The sequence below is a fragment of the Anas platyrhynchos genome, chromosome 21 (genome assembly GCF_047663525.1).
Source record: "Anas platyrhynchos isolate ZD024472 breed Pekin duck chromosome 21, IASCAAS_PekinDuck_T2T, whole genome shotgun sequence".
In the NCBI taxonomy this organism is placed as follows: Eukaryota; Metazoa; Chordata; class Aves; order Anseriformes; family Anatidae; genus Anas; species Anas platyrhynchos.
In genome coordinates, this window is record NC_092607.1 from 1,127,314 (window position 1) to 1,144,444 (window position 17,131).

General features: G+C 37.4%; 2 long non-coding RNA genes across 2 annotated transcripts in view; one reads left to right on the top strand and one right to left on the bottom strand.

Moving 5' to 3' along the window:
* Positions 1-1,843: 1,843 nt before the first annotated feature.
* Positions 1,844-17,131, bottom strand: part of LOC139999210 (uncharacterized) — a 47,800-nt gene continuing 32,512 nt past the window's right edge. Inside the window, exons 5-7 of the long non-coding RNA XR_011804459.1 lie at positions 9,811-9,872; positions 3,076-3,134; positions 1,844-2,488 (exon numbers count right to left, since the gene is read on the bottom strand). This is a non-coding gene — a long non-coding RNA (uncharacterized lncRNA). The remainder of the gene's footprint in view (positions 2,489-3,075; positions 3,135-9,810; positions 9,873-17,131) is intronic.
* LOC139999211 (uncharacterized) lies at positions 8,413-13,969 on the top strand. The gene is made up of 4 exons (XR_011804461.1): positions 8,413-8,550; positions 9,095-9,176; positions 12,124-12,196; positions 13,734-13,969. It is a non-coding gene; the product is annotated as an uncharacterized lncRNA (long non-coding RNA).

A 17,131-nucleotide genomic window follows, 5' to 3' on the forward strand; every position in this document is an offset into this window, starting at 1 on the left:
ACTACCTATTTTCTGTTCACAGAAACTCACAACAAAACCCTGAACAGATACCTGAGGATCAGGGAATTGGCCCACAAGGCAGACATCCTGGTGGGCGTCTGTTGTAGACAGCCAAACCAGGATGAAGAGGTGGATGTGGTCTTCTATAAGCAGCTGGCAGAAGTCACTCAATCAACAGCACTTGTTCATAGAGGACTTTAAATTCCTGGAAAAATGCTAGCAATACTATACAGCTCAAAGGAAGCAGGCTAGGGGATTTCTAAAGTGCATGAAGACAGCTTCCCAACTCAGCTGGTTAGTCAGCCGGCCAGAGGGGGTGCCCTGCTAGACCTGCTGTTCACAAACAGAGAAGGACTCATAAGGTGGACTGGCAGGGAAGAAGAACAGCATGACTGAACAGGGAACTTTTGCTGAGTGTCGGTGAGAAAAAGAGAGTTTATGTCCAGTGGAAGAAGGGGCAGGCAACATGGGGAGAGTACAGGGAAGTTGCCAACATATACAGAGAAAAAAACAGGAAGGTCAAAGCCCAGCACGAGCTCAACCTGGCCACTATGGTTAAGGATAACAAAAAATGTTTTTACAAATACAATTACAGCAAGAGGAGGAACAAGGAGAATCTTCATTATTTACTGGATGCAGGGGGGAACTGAAGATAAGGAAAAGGCTGAGGTTCTTAATGCCTTCTTTGCATCTGTCTTTACAGACAGATGTCTTTACTAGCCAGACCACTTATCCTTGGCATACTCAGCCTCCCAACCTGGAAGTCTGGGATGAGGAATAGAAGAAACCCCCCACAGTTCAGGTGGGAACAGAGACCTGCTGCTCCACCTGGACCGTCACAAGTCCATGGGACCAGAAGGGATCCACCCGAGCTTGCTGAGGGATTTAGTGGGTGTGATTGTTGGGCCACTTTCCATCATCTATCAGCAGTCAAGGTCAACCTGAGAGGTGGACCATGATGACTGAGATGACTGGAGACTTGCTAATGTGATGCCCATACATAAGAAAGGTCGTAAGGAACACCCAGGGAACCACAGACCTGTCAGTCGGACCTTGGTGCCAGGAAAGGTGATGAAACCAGTGATCTTGAATGTAATCACACAGTATATGCTAGACAACCAGGGGATCAGGCCCAGTCAACGTGGGTTCATGAAAGGTAAGTCCTGCCTGACCAACCTTGTCTTCTTCTACGACCAGGTGACCCATGTGGTGGATGAGGTGTTGATGTAGTTTGCCTAGACTTCAGCAAGGCCTTTGACATGGTCTCCCATAGTATTTTCCTGGAGAAGCTGGCAGCCCATCGGTTGGACAGATACACTCTTTGCTGGGTTAAACACTGGCTGGATGGCCAAGCCCAGTGAGTGGTGGTGAATGGAGTGACACCCAGTTGACTACTGGTCACCAGTGGTGTTTTTCCACTGGGGGCTGGGGCCCATCTTCTTTAATATCTTTATTAAAGATATTAAAATAAAGATATTAAAGATATTAAAGATTATTAAAAGATTATTAAAATTAAATTAAATTAATTAAAATTAAATTAAATTAAAGATTATTAAAATTAAAGATATTAAAGTGCACAGCTACATGGCTAGTGTAGCTGTGCACTGCATCAACAAGGTTCAAGTAATTCAGGTCAGTCCCTTTCTGCTTTTACTCCCCAGGTTTGGCTTGCAGGATCTTTTATCTGTCTTACAACATGCACTAACTTGCATAAAAGAAACTTGATCTTTCTCTGAACTGTATTTTTGGAATCTTTTTATATTAAAGACTTTAAAAATGAAAATATAAATATTTTTTCATTTTTTCTGCTTCTTCCTCTTCCATACTCTATTAGTATCCATTTTATAAGAGAATAATCTCAAGAAGTCAGTCTCTGAAAACACAAAAAGCTGCAAGTTTCAGATCTATGTTTGATCTGTGAGAGTGTGTGGGTAAGTTAGTTACACTTCTCACTTGTCAAAAGGAGAAAAATTTTAACCTCTCCCTATTTTTCCTAGTACTTGAACCTATTAGAATGATTATCACAACTAGAATGATTATCACAACTTTAACCCAGATTCATGAAGCTTTGTACTCCCTTACACTTTTCAGTGGAAAAACTTTGCTGATTTAAATGAGCCTTCAGTGAGCTGAAGTCTCACTCTTTCAAACTTCAAAACTTCAAAAGCAAAGAACAATCAAGGAAAGAAGTTGGCACTCCTCTGCAATTGTGCATCTGTTGTATTGAATAGTCTTCACATTAATCTGAATAATAATCCTTTCCAATTTGCTGATAAAGTGACATTAAAGGCAGTGACACATTCAGCTTGGCCCCACAATTAATTTTTTGGCACTTTAGAGTTAATGCATCATCTCTGCAGAGCCTCTTCCAATAAAGTTTTTGCTGGCAGCAGTGTCTGTCCTTGTGAGGCATTAAGATGGTGAGAGGAGTCTCATGATGTAAAGGACAGCAGTGAAATTGCTAGACTGTCAGCCTGATGAGATCTTTCTGAAAAGAGCAAACAGTTCTGATTTAAATCCAGCTGGAATGTCATAGAGTTTAACTCACAACACATTGTTTATCTCACTCACAACACATTATGTTAATTAGATGGTGACAGCATCAGAAAAAAAATCAAAACAAACAAACAAAATCTTTTCTACAGGGGATGGTTTAGGATAGGATAAGACAGTGACACATGAAAACCTCTGAACAAAAGTACATCTGTTATTTGGCAGATTAAAATATTAAGGATTTGTCCATATATTTGTTGTTGTTGTTGCTTGTTTGTTTAGTTTGTTTTTATCTCATATACATACTGTCTGCATAACCATTTATTGCTGACAAGTTTTCACAAAACAAAAGCCAGCATAGACAGTACCGGGCAAGGAAGAGCAGAACTTTCCTGTCTCCTTCTGTGCCTAATGGCAAACAAAGAACTGTCTCACTGAGTCAACAGAGTCACACTGGTGTAAAATTAGGGAAAGCAAGGGGAAATATAGGCTTTGTGAACTATAAAATCTGGAGTCTAAAAGCTGTCCATTTGGCTCAGTGAACTAATACTGTAATCTCTCTGACTGCTAGTGAATACTCACCAAGTCAATGAAGAGCTCACATTGTCACCTGTGGATCAGCTAACAGCTCTTGATGTATGCTACAGAGAAATCATCAGATGTTACTGGAAAGAGTACTTGAGCACTTTACAATAATATTTAATTGTTTTTTAAATAATTTAAGATGTAAAGACAATAATTTAAGATGTAGAGACAACTACAGAATGCTGTAGAAGCCAGCAGGGGATGGGAAGGACTGAATTTGCTGGTGACCATGCAGAACATAAAACAAATGGAAATGTATCGTGTTAACAGGGAAGTAGGTGAAGTAGAGAATGCCTCTTAAGGATTACAAGCCACATGCCAGTAAGGGAACACAGTCAAAAGCAAGAAGGAAATGTACTGTTTTTTGAATCTGAAATGTCTCACTGCATGGTAGCCTGTTAGTTCAGCATCACCAACAGGCATCAGCTGCTTTGTCAGATTCTGTTTTCCATCTTCCTGAGCATGTGGTGTGCTCCCTATGAATATTTTCAACATGTTGATTCCAGACCAGCTGGCACAGTACTTGCTGCGTATTGAATGTGGCAGACATACAAAATTGTTTCCAACATAGTGAAAGGGCCCTCAGTAAAAAAAGTGGATGCTTTAAAAGAGGATTGTTTTGTCCTTCAATCCTTTTTGATAGTCAAGCAAGCTGTAAGTAGGAGCTCTATGGTTACCAATGGTTACTCAATGAATAGTGCACTGGCTCTAGAAAGTTTGCTGAGATTCTCCAAATGCTCTACCAGAGCATGTGCACCAATTTATTTATCACCCAGTTTCAATAAATAACTTATCTCATGAAGCAGAAAGAATAAAGTAGACTTAGGAAAATCTTATATATATATATACATGTATATATGGAATAAATAGAAAATATTAAAAACACATACAAGATCATTGTAATTTGTGCCATATACACATTAAGCACAGACTCTCTCAAGAGAGGTTTGCTGCCTGCCTGTGGCCCGTATTCTTGACATCACAAGGAGGCTACCGAGACTGGTCAAGCCAGGTGGTTACAGCTGAGGCCATGACAAAGAGACTCGGAAACATCAAAAGGGACTTTATGTCCTTTGGAATGATGCTGAAGAGATCAGGAACACAAGCAGTGTTCTCATCAATCCTTCCAGCTGGAGACTGGGATCAGAGGAGGAGGCAGTGTACGGATCAGGTGAATGATTGGCTGCATAGCTCATGCCACAATCAAGGTTTCAGGTTCTATGATCTTGGCATGCTTTTGAGAGACGGAGCATTCTGACACAGGAGGGGCACACCTGACCACATGAGGCAAGAGCAGTTCGGGTAGCATGCTGGCTGGATTCACTAGCAGGGCTTTAAACTAGATTCGGAGGGGAGCAAGTAATATTGGGGGAATTCACATCAAATTGTAATTATGAATACTGTAATTCTGGTTATGGCCATACTACTTGTTTGCAGAAGACAGGAAAGAGTCATGACAGTTTTATAGAAACATGTTCTGTTGTATTTAGGAAATTTACTGATTTTGTAAACACAAACCACTAAAAAATCTTAGTTAAATGGCTTATAAATGTGAAAGTAACTGTCAAAATTAATTGATTTTGTGTCTAAGGATAAACCATATGCCCTCCTGCACAGCAATGAAATTAGATTAGTTTCTGCAGAAGTACAGGAGTAAAATTCTCTGAAAAAAAACTGTCCTCTATGCAGAGTTGATTTAGTGGGACAGTTTCTACCTTTTCTGACTACTTTATTGTCTATTCTTCTGTACAGTAAGACAGAAACCAAATATCAGGGTGCAAAGACGATCCATACTCTAATGAACAAAAATTCCTTTCCATTTCCTCATATAGTCAAAATTTCAGTGACAGAACTGTAGAGCTGCAGAGAACATTAACCTTCCAGGAATGACCCTGTCAGACATACAATCACTAGGTCAGGTAGGACCTGATTCCCAGCACCTTTATGTGGCAGCATTAGACTGCAGTCATGAGGTCTTCATGCAGAACCAAATTCTCCATTATTTGTCTTTTCCTACACTCTAAATCCTGTCTTTCCTCATGTTTTTCCTTATAATGAATAAAGACAACAGGAATAGACAGAGAATTTGGAAATTTTCTCTTGCTCAGCCAAGACTTCAGCACTTATGTGAGAAAGAAGAGGAAATGAGAGGCAGATAGTAAACAGGCTGGGGAAGCTGCAGTGGAACACATTCAGAAGAAAGAGTGATGGATTAAGTCTTAGCATGGTACTCTACAAGTCATTCTTATAGTGTCACAAGTCTATCCGTTGATAGTTACATAGCAGATCCTAACAGGATTTATAATACGTGGAAATTCCAAATTCAAATACATCATTTGTCCAATAAATTGAATTATAGTCTATTGGTGCTGCAGAATGATAGCTAGCAGAACAACTCATATTTTTTTAAGCTTCTTAATGCAAGGGCAGAATGTTTGCCTACCCAGATTTTTAATATTTTCTGTATATGTTAAAAAAATGGAAAAAAAAAAAAGACAAATTTATGTGTACCTTGGTTCCTTTTATTTACTGCTTCAATTTTCAGCTCCTTAACTGGGCTTTTGCTGTCACTGTCGCTCTACAGGTTTAAATCAACTGTCCCAGGTATGTGTAGTGGCAAGGCTTTTGTAGTGGGGGGCATAGGGGTGGCTTCTGTGAGAAGAATCCTGAAGCTGCCCCATGTTAGATAAGGGGCCGACCGCTGGCCAGAGCCAAGACAATAAGCGATGTCATTTGCATTTCTGTGAGAACAGATTTAAGAAATCAAAAAGAAGAAGTGATGAAAAACAAAAAGAGGTGATGGGCACATCACCAGAAAAAGAGGTAATGGGCACAAACGGGAACACAGGAACACAGGGGCTTCTCTCTGAGCATCAGGAAGCACTTCTCTACTGTGAGGGTGATAAAGCACTGGCATAGGTTCTCCACAGAGGTTGGGGGGTCTCTTTCCTTCGAGACCTTCAAAAGCCTTCTGGATGTGGTCCTAAGCAACCATCTTGAGCAGGGGTTTGGACCAGATCACCTCTAGAGGTCCCTTCCAACCTCAACCATTCAGTGATTTTGTGAGATAAAAATGAGACACTTTGCCCAGTGATTTTGTGCCTTCATTGGTGAAAACATGTAATTTTGAGAGAAATATAAGTTCTGTTCCAGGCTCTGGGAATAATACAATTAGAATCTAATTAGAGACAAGAATCTAATTAGAAAAATAAAATGGAAATAAATGGAAATTTAAAATATTATTCTATATTGTTTTTCAACATTAATCTCTTTCTTGAGACGAGCCACACATGACAAAGAACTTGTCACAATTAGTGGCTTAAAACTCATCTGATTTGACTTAAGTTGTTCTGCATCACTCACACTAGCTCAGAACCTAAGAAGAAGAAATTTATGAATCTGAAGCTTTCCTGTTGTAAGACACTTTCTTACAGTTGAGATGCAACAACTAACAGTATGATGCTCTTGCCTCCTTTTTATCAGACCACAGCCCCAGTTCACACCCAGCACAGTTGGGTAATCAGTTAAAGAAGTGATTTCTGGTTCTTTATTGGACTACAATACTGTGTTACCTGATATACAGATGAATTTGAATTAACCATGTGCTATATTGTATAGGACAGTTTAAAATCTTTAGTGTCTCTAGGCAATGGAGTAAGACAAAAATGAGAAAACCCCTCACAGTTCTGATTCAGGTTTCCAGTAAAAGTTCCAGTCCCCTTTTCCGAAACTCCTCTTTGAATGTCATCACATTTCAATTCAATTCTTAATATTATCCCAGTGTCATGGGTGCACTTGGTTTCCTGCTGACCTTGTATCTGACTCCTAGTCTTACTGTAAGTTTATATTGCAGGAGTACATTTTTTTTTCTTTAGAACTTTTTTTAAATCCTTTACTATTTTCGCTGCAATACTTCAGATCTCCAAGTCAGATCTACAGCATGAAAAACTTTAGTCTAAAAAAGATAAAAGCTCCTAACTGTCACAAATAGGATTTTATTGCAGAAACTCTTGGGCAACTTAAATAGACAATACGACGAGACCAGGATGAAATACTGTAAAGTATTTATTGTAAAGTATTGTAGATGCACTTAGAAAGAGTAATCTTTTATTTTTTTAAGGTGACAGCAGTTTCTCTTCTGAGGGCTAAATGTTTCTTTGACATCTTAAAGCATTATACTTTCTAAAAATATTTTTTAATTAGTCCTCTTGCCTACTGTCTGTAGGATCTCAGAGAATAGAATGTATATATATTAGAAGGAGGAAAATAAATCATTGTCTCCTGTGATTTTGATATCACTTTTATTAACGTGTAGTCTTAATCTCTCTCTCACGAAAGCCTTTGAATCACAGTTTGTAATGATGGCCTGATGACTCTTGTGATGAATGATTCTCACTGAGTTCCTCTATTCTAACAATCATGTAGTGTGCTTCAAGACATGTTCTTTGTTTTAATATACTTCCTAAATGTACTTGATTTCATAGAGCTATCTAGAATGAGTGCTTGGTTTAAAACAAACCACCCAGTACATCATGAAGTACAGACAAAAATCAGAACAGTCGCACACATGATAGAGACCTTCAGTCATCATGAGGTTTTGGTCTGCAGTGTGTTCCATGAGTGGTAGCACATTTTCAACGAAGCATTGTGGCTTTTCTCCAGTTCCCTAAAATGTGAATATACTGACTAGTAGAGAACTTCCATGTGGAACTAAAAAATCTGGATGATATCACCAGCAGTAAAAGGTAAGGAGTTATGAGAAGATTAAAATATCTTTATGAGTTTATGGTATTTAACCTCAGTCAGTGTTTTATGGGTATCCAACCTTTTTGGTTTTTGCTTTTATCTAAGGTAGTTGGCTCAGAAATTGCAGAGTCCAAGAAATAGTTTAGCAATAAATAAATCCTGTTAAAATTCTTAGACCTCATTTACTTCATTAACTGACAACCATTCTTTATTTCCTCTTCATCCAAAGCAGCCTGAATGCAATAAAATTCCATGCATTCTACAACTAAAAACAAATTTAAAGATAACAAAAATAAAAACAAACAAACAAAAAATGAAACCAAACCAACAACAACAACAAAAAATACAAACAAAAGGCAATGAAAAAACAACCCCCATTTTTTCCATTTTTCAGAGATTTTTGAAGAGGATAAGGAACTTTCATGAAAGGACAGAAAACCCTGAAAAGACTCTCTGGGAGTCCTTTCAATTATTATCTTTTTTTCATTGATGATTTCATTAATGGAAGAATTAGCTGTGTTTGAAGGTATGCAACATTTGTTCTTTTTTTTTCCTTTTTTTTCCAGATCTGTAGAGAATGGTTTACCAAGCTCTGCTGCAAGTGACAAGTTGATCGAGCTAGGAAAAAGAACATTTCATCAAGTCTTGGCAAAATAATTTTACAGTCATTTCTACAGTACTAAATTTCTTCCAGTACGAGAGAACAACAGTTTTCCCTGCACTGAGGTAACTTATGTTTGTGTATGAGTTTCAGCATTGGTTCATTTTGATTTATACAATAATTTAATTTCCCTGTTATGAGAATAAACAAGGAGAAATATTAGATCATGGCAATGGACCTTTTGGTAGGAATGAATATAATACTTATATAGAACAAAATCACTTTTTACAAGTTCTCAAAAGAGAACTGTTTTTGTGGTTGGTTTTCTGCTTGGGTCTTTTTCCTTAGGCAAGTATCAAAAAATCAGTTAGTCTGATTATATAGAAGTCAGAATGTGTGCTTCTGAGGAATGGAAGGAATACTTATAACTACAGCACCCCTACCATCATGGTAGAAAAATCTGCTTACTTAATCAGTGTGCAAATTCTGCTGACAACTATGCTGACAGCTTTTTAAGTTGTTAACATACTTCCCAGAAGCGCATCCTGTGGTCCCAAACTGAAAGGAACTGGTCTTGAAAAAGAACATAATGAAACTGCATTATTGTTTCAAATATTACACTTAAAGTCATTTTTCCTTCTTTCCTTCATCTTTTTTCTTTCTTCTCAGATTCAACCTGTTGACCTCAGAGTCCCTCCAATCACATCTATTCTAGTCACACTGACATGGAAGAATTTGAAGAAACAGAAAGGTAAGAAAAACAGTCACTTGGGCATGTCTTTTTGCTGAAATCCTGGGGATATACCAAACTAAGTGACATCATGCACCAACATTTCTGAGAGGTGAAACTAAAGGTGAATGACCTGTTGATAAACTCAATCACAAGCAGTTGACAGATTTAATTATCTTGTCACCAGTTCAAGTGCTGCCTTATTGTACGTTTCACTGAAGCACAGGCTGACAGTAGCCAGAGGAACTGTGTCCCCACTTCTCCCATTCATCCATCATTAGTATTCATTCTGAGTTAAAAAAAAAATAAAAAAATGCTTCTGGCACATTTATCCAAGTTGTCAGCAGAATTCCTAACATCTCTGTTACCTTCCAGGTGTCATGACTGCTCATTTCAAGTCAAGAAGCACTCATCTCCCTTAGTCATTTTTAAAAGCAGAGCAGATTACATGCCCTGACTTTAATTTTTTCCCTCATGGCACACAAAGTAATTTCTCTTAGGCTCACAGTAGTTCTTCTTGTCTTCAATACTTATTACTAAGAGATCAGACTAAGAAGAGGAGAAAAAGAGTGTTTCTGACAGAGGCTTTGATACAAAGCCCTAAATTCTTAGATGTTCCCAGCTTCTCAAGATAAAGTACAATATCTGCACTTACTTGCTAAGCAGTAGTAGATGCACAAGCCCAGACATCAGAGATAACAAAAGCATCTAGAAGAGCTGTGAAAACAAACACCAATACAAAAATAAGGCATATTTGTTGTTGGTTCATAAAAACAGGTTTATGTTCTGTGTTGGCCAATAACGAAAAGTCCAATTACATTAAGTATCTAGGTGTAAGCAAGAACTGGAACTTGACAAACCTTCCCCTGAACCTGTTCTTTCCCACAGAAGGACATGCCACTGTGCACCAACTACACCTTCTTTAAGGTTCACATGGTACACGATATGCATCCATAATGATGCATCAGCAATATTCTGTTATGACTAAGTAGAGAAGAAGCTATTGTTTCAAACTAAGTTACAAAAATAGAATATAGAGCAAGAGTAGCTTGGGAACAGAGAGAAGGCTAGTTTGAAGAACTGAAATTTTTAAGTAAAACAGAGAAAAGCTGGTCAAAAAGAGAACAACTACTCCAAGTGAGGAAAAGTCTGCCACTTTCATAATTTTTATCAGTGTAATAATTGTGAAGACTTAAAATTCCATTTATTTCACATGAAATGAGCCTATTTTCTACACATACTTAATGTTAGTTTGTAGAATTTGGCTGGTGTAGCCAGAAATCCACTGAAGATTATGAAAACTATTTTTAAGATTCCAGCTGCTTATGTATGCAAGAAATTAATCCGAAGCAGAATATCCTGAGCTTCATCCTTTTGAACTAGTTTTCAGAGCCAAATGAACAGGTTTTGGAAAACACTATAGAAGCTGATTGTGCCCATTAAGTTTTTCATGGACAATGCTGCATATTCCTGAGCACAATGAACTGTTACTTTATCTATGGAGATGTTCCTCCAGAAGAGTATTCCTGTATTCTCATGTCTGAATAGAAACATGAGGACAGCATTGTGGTGCTTTCAGGGGCTGTATGACAGAAGGATAGCTGTTCTTCAACTGTACATGCTGTACCTCTGGAGCTGCAAAATCCATTCTGAATACTTTTTTTTTTTTTTAATAGAGTTTGTCCCATTCGAAATACATTTTTTAAAATAGTGTTTGCTTAGTCTTCATTCTTAAAATCTTGTGTTACCATTTTGCATATGTATACTAGCTATATCCAGTAACCTCATGAAACCCGTATGTATGTCATAGAAATTAAATTAAATCAAACAGAATACCTGGGCTTAAATTTCATTATTACCACAATGAAATAGAACATTGCCAGAGTTAACCCTCTGCTTAGAATACTTAGAGACATGACACAGCTCTAAAGAAAGGGAGACAGTGGTTAGGATACTTTGGAAGCCAGTCAGAGACAGTTGATGATAATCCAACCACAAAGCAATCTGTTGGGTCCGACATTAACTACCCCAACATCTAATAAATCCCAGTACCATTAAAGTACCCAACAGAAATCATGCAATAAGACTACATTTATGCTACATCTCCAGGGAGTGAACCAATGTCTGAGTGGTAGGGTGATATATAGGCCCAATTTCATTTCTCTGTATGGAGACTTGGCATTTTTTCTAGAGTTATTTGCTTGTGGTTTGGGTTTGATACCTACTCTGTAGTCTCTATGTGGACATTCCCATGTAGTTCTTAGTTTCACAATCTCTAAGTCCACACTGGCCTGTTCACAAGTTTATCTGATACCCAAAGTAAGCTGCAATGATCTGCTTCAGTAACTTGCCCAGTATGTTTTCTATGTAGATATCTCATCGCTCTTCTTCCATAAATACAACAACAGTAATATGTGACCATAGAGTCTTGATACAGCAAAGAAGGAAGCAAATATTTAATCATTACTGTTGCCAAAGTCTTTGGTAATGGTGGTTTTTTGTTTGTTTGTTTTAATAATAAAAAGAAAAAATTCAAGTGTTGAGGCACTTTCGAATGTAATCTCTCTCTTTTTATTAGAGACCACAGTGTTAACTAGCTCTAATGATTGAGATCACATGACAAAAAATTTTGCCATTTGACCCATTTTAGAAAAACTTTCTATTGAGATCCATTACATCATTTTATGCAAGAGTAGCATTTAATAAACAAATAAAATTACTAGAATGGTCTTTTTTTTTTCTTCTTCTAAAACAACAGTATTTAAGCTAATTCAGTATTGATAAGCTTACATCATGCCATATCACAAGTGAAAGCAGATACACACGTGTAGATTCCCTTCTCTGACACCCAATATAAAGTGGCATTACATTGAGAAAAGCAAATGCAACATTAAAACTGTAGAATCTTTTCTTTGTCAAGGATTCTGGAGAATTTCAGGGAAAGTAATATGATTTTCTTGATTCTCAGCTGACAACTGGGGTTACGAAAGAAGACAGACCTTAGTCATGCAGTAAAGATGAACAGAATTACACTAACAAAGGTGAGTTCTAATGCTGCCCACTAGTAGAAATGAATGGATTTCTATTTCACTTGACTATATTTTTATACTTCCTTGGACTGTGAAGTAGCTTATTGTCAAGAAGCATGTTCACTGAAAACTATCCAGGGAAAGCACAAATAATACTAAAAGCAAACAACAAAGCAAAAACAACCCTAACAATAAAAAGGAGCTCTGTCCTGTTACATCTCCAGCTTAGTTCTCTTGAAAAGCAAAATTCTCATTCTTTTAGTGAAAACCACACCCTGGTTTCTGAAAGGTTGATTGCAGTCTAACTGCTTTCTGGTATATATGGTCAGCATCTGCCTTAGTAAACAATGACTAAAGAACTTTTTTTCTGTTAATCTTTAAATAAGTCTGTCCTCTTAATCTCAGTTAGCCAAATGGAGAATAACCTTACCTAACCTTATGGATATGAGAACAGTTGTAGTGCCAGGTGTTACTCTGTAAACTTCAAATGTAATCACTCTTTGAACAAAACTACAAAAATTTCAACTATGGTCTTAAAAAAAAAAAAAAAAAAGATGTTATACGTGCCCTAGCATACCAAAAAGGTGGTCAGTTCTATTGAAATTAATAAAATATTGATTCCTCAATAAATTGCAGAGTTACACTGTAGGAAGCTTTTAAATAAATATATAAATAGTTTTCAATATGCCAACTCATTAAGCTTAATTTGAACAAATCTCTTTGTGTCATAGCAGTGCATCAGTGATACAGCAGCACTTATCAATTAAATTACTTCTCATTAAATTTTTAAAAAGAAATGAAAACACAAGAGTTAAAAACTTCAGTACACCTAAATAACTAAACTTAATAGATACAACTTTAAGACAGTGCATAATTTATATATATAGGGAGAAAAACAACAGGAGAATACTTCCCATTTTTAATCAAATGGTATTGAAAGAGGAGGTGAGGCTGAGTACATCCATGACAGATGAGAGGAGAGGGGGCAGATCCTCCTTTGGCATTGTATCTGAAAACAGTTTCTGCTCTAGTTTAGTTTCTAGACAGCCCTCTGTCTCCACTGACCACACAAGGATCCTGGGGAGAATTGAAGTGCTGTATAACCTTTATGGCGTTGTCCCATTATCAGACCATGGGCAATCATAGGTGAATTTCTGATTAAAGGAAAGGGAAATTCTATGTTCCCCTAAGTGGTATCAAGTGCTCAGTACTGAAGTCCAAACCCATAAAGTCCATTCTTCCTCCAGATGATAACAACATCATTTGTTTTTTATAAGCAGGTTCTTGCTGATATTTGATTTAAACAAAGAATAGAAAAGCACAGGATAAAAGTGTGTCACTTCCTTGCAAACCTAATTCTATTACTCTGCTTTGTCACTGTTGTTTTGACCAACATGTTTATTATTTCATAGAAGAGGAGTACTCATAGTAAAAATCTGAAGGAAAATGACATTTTTTCATTGTTTTTGTAATTGAAGTTATTGTTTTGCTACAAACTTGCAGTCTTCCTTATTCTTATTTTTTGTCCTTGTGTGTTTACATCCCTCAGGTTTGGGGTGGAATAAATCATCAGGTGGAATAGCAGGTGAGGAGGAGAATATTGGCAGACAGATGATAATGCTGCTTAGCTTTCTGCACAGGAGATGCTTTTCTGGGCAGCACATTGCCACCTACCAGCAGCTTGGCTGAGCAGCACATTCCCCTTTATGGCTGAAGCATTTCCAACTGCACTGAAATGCAACATGAACGGTGGAAATAACATGCAACACTGCAAGCTGCACTTAGCAAGTGCAGATGGAGATCTCCCTGGGCGCATGCAAAATAAGAAACTAAGGGCATGAGACTACCACATGAACTAGAGAAAGCCCAAATTTCAGCATCAACACTAAAAGGAAATTCAGTCTACCTTCATGGTGCTTTTGTAGCTTTACTTTTAACACCTTTCCATGCACAATCACTGAGTCCATTTGAGAGACCAGTAGCATTAGGGTTTTTAAGTAGTTGACCATGTTGCAAGGAGTAGTCTGATGCTTAGCAATTGTTTAGAAATTCAGACATAATTAGGCAGTTCCTCCAAATATACTGTTGTGCAGCAAATTGTTTAGGAGAATGCAGCTACAACAAAGAAGCTTCCAGAAAAATCTGAAAAATCTACCTGGCCATGTGATGAGAAATTCTAAACTGCGTGAGTCTTTAAAACGTGATCAACTTTTATTCCTTTCTTGCAGGGAAATAAGAAACTTTTTCAGTGTGCTCAGTGACCAAGGTGTATCTAGTTAAGCACATGGTTTCATAAATCCAAGCTCTTGAGGTGCTAGCTATTCTGAGAAAATAAGTCTTCGGAAATTTCTTTATGAAGTCTTCAATCTGAAAATATTTTATCTAAAAAATGCTACTTTTTAAAGTCTTCTGTGCATGAGCAGATTGACTATGAATCTCTTTTGTCACACCTGTAGAACTCTATTTACCATATATAAGCTAACAGTGACAAGCACTCCTTTGCTCTGCTCTGGGCTAAGAGCCAGCTGAAGTCAGCTGCAAGCAGCTGGCTTGGCTCCAGTGCACCTTACACTCTTTCCCACCATTGAATTATTACCAAATTCATCTTCTTAACAAGTCATCAATCCTTTATTCTGCTGCCCTGTGCTGCCCTGAGAAGCTGTCATCAGCCCAAGCTTTTCCTGTTGGTCTCTGCACATTCCCTAGTCTTTCCATTTTTTTTCCCAGCTGTGGATAACATATTGAAGAAGGATCCTGTAAACATCTGTGTCAGGTTTATCATTCATTTTAAATGAAGATACTGTTTTAGTATAATATCCAAGCTGGTAAACTCCTGACAGACTCTCTGAGATGCAGTTTCAGCACTAAAGCAAATAGGGAAACCAGAAGCTTCCTTATCAGTTGCATTCTATAACAAAGAGAAAGACGGGAAAAAAAAATATGTTTTAACAGAGGGGAGCTTGCAGAATGACAGGCAAGTGGAAGAGAATCTACTAGGAAATGCTACTACGGGAGTGTCTAAAAATAAGTATTTCTATTTTAAGATTGAAAGAAAGCACAAAGTACTGCACGACTACGTCCTTTTGTGCAACAAACGTGCCAAAGGTCTATTTTTTGATGTGTTTGTTTTTTAAAGCAATTATTTATACAAATAAGAAAAATTGAAATATTGAAGTGAAATCTGCAGCTTAGGGGTTGAACAAGAGCAATTCAGTCCCTTATCCATAAGGACTGATTCACTGTCCTGGAACCGCCTCAAAATCCCAGTACATCCTACGCCTTCTTCCTCTTAATCGAGTAGCAGCAATAGTTCAGACCCATGGGCCATCTAGGTCGCAGCCAGAGAAAGGGATATCCAGTGCTATCCAACAGTCATTTGCAATATTCCACAAAGGAAAGGGCAGCCAGCCAACAGACAGTAGCCTGGATTTGGTCTGTAATTCACACTGATTAAGGGTACAACAATGATGACCTCTGTCTGATATCAACTACAGAACACTGACATCACTGTTCTATGCCTTAGCTTTCAGTTTGAGATGGCTAGACAATAGCTGTTGAGAAATACTATCAGCTAAGATAGTATATCTTAACATACAAAATAACTTTAACTAAGAAGCAGAAAGATTTCTTGGATTTTGGCAGTCCTGGCTACCAACTTGAAAGGAAATTGTAAATATAACAAACACTCAGGATAAGACCTGAGTTTCGTAAGAGGACTGTAGATTCCAGCCAGATAATTTGATTGAAACAAGGAGCATCCTTCTATCACTAAGTTTCGTTAGCTAATAAATTTTCAAACTCCTATCGAGCTGATGAAAGTCACAAACAAAACACTGTTTTTGGTGGCCTTCCTTAAGCACAACGGCGGTTTCCCAGATAATATTCCTCACAGCCTCCTCATCGTCTAGCACTTATCTTCTGTTTGACTTTGACTATGCTATTATTATAAAATGCATTGCAGAGCACTTTACCATTAAGCTTTAAGTCTGTGAAGCATATTGCAATGATCTTTTTTGCTTGTGTTAAAGGACCATGCCAGATTTAAGAACATGACATCTCATGGCATACAACTTGTCATTTGGAACACAAATGCATGTTGCAGTATGTCTGGTCCAGAAGACAGAAGTTTCACATGGTGAAACTAGTAAATTAACCGATATTGCAAGATGACCTCAGATAGCTTCACTGCAAAACACTCCCTTTCAGTAGACTGATTTAAGTAGTCAGAAACAACTTTCGGAGAATGAACCACCAAAATAAATAAAAGCCTTTTGTGTCCCATATAACTTTAAAGAACCAAGAGCCATATCAAACAGGTTGCACATTTTTTATCTCAGGTGTTCCTTGGTAAAGAAAATATACCAAGTTTATATTATTTCCATAAAAGGTCAGCTTCAGTGAAATTTCATTTCTCCAAGGCTAAAGAAAAGAACAAAAAAAAAAAAAAAAGAAAAAGAAAAATTAATCCAGGCAAAGTTTAGCTACAGTTGCATATTGTACACAAAAACTACTCTCCGCCTCCCACCCCTACATCCACCTTTTAAAAATCAGCTTGCCAGTTGCTATCTCCAACACATTCCTTGAGAGTTGAGGCATATCTTCTAATTTTTGCTATTTTCTGAAGCACCGGACATGTGCCATTTGCAAGCACCTTTTAAAATAGAGTTCTCCAAGGACAGCTTATACAGCATGCATCCAAAGTTTTAATAGAAGTAAAGGCAAAGACAGCTATTTGAGAACAAGATACGGGTATTGATCCATTAATAAAGTTTTAATCTTCACATAGATTATGATTAGACATTTTTCCTGTTTTAATAATATATTACATGAAGGATGGAATAACATTATACTGAAAAAGTACATTTGCTTCCAATTTGATTAAACGTAGTCTGTCAAAAATACTTTATCTCCTCCAGTATTCTTCCCCTTAAATTTTTGTTTCTTTTG